The following is a 2500-nucleotide window of genomic DNA, read 5'->3' as shown; positions in this document are numbered from 1 at the left end:
CTTTTCTGGTTCGTAATATTATTTATATTACGTGAAGTTATATTATAAGTCTTTGATATACAATATTTCGTTTAACGACACAACACCGAAATAGCGCGTATAGCGGATCACGCTGGACAATACGCTATGGCGCGTACAGCGGACATGCTGTTCGTCGAAACGAATCGAAACCGTGTCGATATAAACGTTTCGTTCCTCCACGGGGGTCTCTTTCTCTTATTTTGTATCGATAAAGCGCGTAAAAAAATGCAAATCCTTTCGTGCCAGAAAGATTTCTCGTTGAAAAGTTTTAGAAGCACGTAACACCGCTTTTCATTTCACGCTTTGCATCGAAACGGTATAAGCACGTAAACCACACACGCTCGCTCGTATTGAACCTCCACAATATCGGTGTTCTTTCGCCTTTTTTCATAAATACCATTTTTTGCAATGAACCAATATCAGCTTAAACGTTCCTTTTTTATTTGGTTCTTCTCTCTCCTCTCATGTGTTTCAGTCATATTAAAAATTGTTGTTCCTCCAAACTCTCTCTATTCTCTCTCCTTTCACTCTCTTTGGTATTTTATTTAAGACACACCGATAAAGGTTAGCGCGTACAGTGGCGTGCTGAACGTACCGTGATAGCGCGTACAACGGACATGCTGTTCGAAAAACGAACAAGAGGAAGCACGTACAAAGGTAGCTCGCGCTAGGCATATATCGATACGAAACCTCCGTTTTTAGTCTCTCTTTTCGTCGTGGATATCGAAGAAGCGCGTAAAAGAAAATCCCGCTAAAACTCTCTCCGTGCCGGAAAGTGTGTATCCGTTGAAATTTTGGAAGCACGTACACCCGCTTTCACGCTTTACATCGAAACGGTATAAGCACGTAAACCACACACGCTCCGTATTGAACCTCCACAATATCGGTGTTCTTTCCGCCTTTTTCATAAATACCATTTTTTTGTGATGAACCAATATCAGCTTAAACGTTCCCTTTTTTTATTTGGTTCTTCTCTCATGTGTTTTTCAGTCATATTAAATTTTTGTTCCTCCAAACTCTCTCTTCTATTCTCTCCTTTCAACTCTCTTTGGTATTTTATTTAAGACACACCGATAAAGGTTAGCGCGTACAAGTGGCGTGCTGAACGTACCGTGATAGCGCGTACAACGGACATGCTGTTCGAAAAAAACAAATCGGAGCAAGCACGTACACAGAGAATTTTAGCTCGCGCTGGGCACATCGATTCTTACAAATCCACCCAAATTTTTATTTTCTCTCTCTCAAAATTTCGTGTCATAGTTACGATACACACCGTAATAATATTTTTTGTACGTATAAGCGAAAACTCGATGTAATATCGAGAAATCACCCGTACCGAAAACTCTTCACTTTGGAAGAAGTTTCCATTTCAGAAACCGTTTTTACGAGTCATAGTTACATATTATTTCGTTTCAATATCTCTGCGCTGTACGTATAGTGAAGCATTTATTTAATATTTTACTTCATCGTACCGAAAAACTCTCCGCGAAGAAGAAGTTTTCTCGCGCATCGAGAAAATATTTAGGCGTTCGAGACGCACAAAACATTAAGGGGACGTAATATCATTTCTGAATTTCGGAATAAATATTCCGTTTCAAAATTTTTTAGCCTCTCGACTGAAGGCGTTGTAACGAACAAGTTCGTTCAACACCACTATCTAATTCATTTTTAAAATAAATTTTATAAAACCTTTTTTGGCCCGTTTTAGAACGGTCGGTTTTATATTCTATCCCTTTTTAATTTTTAGTAGCCTGTGCCGCTTGAGTCAGTACAACGTACACACCAAAGTGCATACGAGTCACCAGCCTCATGTTAAAGGTTCGTCGCATATGTGCCATTTGGTCTTAGACGCCGACACGCGACAATGCAGTGTGGAGAAAATCCTGCATCGATACCGAGAACACGAACAGTCGAGGCAACACGAAGTTACGCACGAGGAGCGGTGGACTAGTTCTCAACCGAGGTCATAGAATAGCCACGCGCCCGACTCTGTTCCGTCTGGTACGATCGGACCGAACGTCTCCTTATAGGTACCGAACGGCCGGCCGGATGGTCGGCGACGCCGGCCGTTACGCACGGGCGCTTACGATGCTAACGCGCGATCCGAACGTGCCAATTCGAAAGTGCGGTAAAACTTAGCGCGAAAAAATCGATTTTTCAAAAAGTTGTCAAACACGCTAAAAAGTATACGGACGATGTTTTAACAATTATTTTACGAAATTTAATGACAAAATTAATCGAAAAAAAATTTTTTTTCCTTTTCTCGCCAAAATAAATACCAAACGAATTTCTAACGTAATAAACGAGTAACAAATAACAGTATACGTCCAAATAACATACAAGAATCGAGAAAATATTTATATTTTTTCAAAAAATTGAGCAAAAATCTCTCCGCATAGTCGGTTCGGTGCCGAGTCCGAACGTACCAAAGTCCCTCCGGCATAGTCGGTTCGGTGAATCGACGACTGACAACCTATAT

The sequence above is a fragment of the Megachile rotundata genome, unplaced genomic scaffold (assembly GCF_050947335.1).
Source record: "Megachile rotundata isolate GNS110a unplaced genomic scaffold, iyMegRotu1 scaffold1011, whole genome shotgun sequence".
Classification (NCBI taxonomy): Eukaryota; Metazoa; Arthropoda; class Insecta; order Hymenoptera; family Megachilidae; genus Megachile; species Megachile rotundata.
This window is presented reverse-complemented; position numbering follows the sequence as displayed.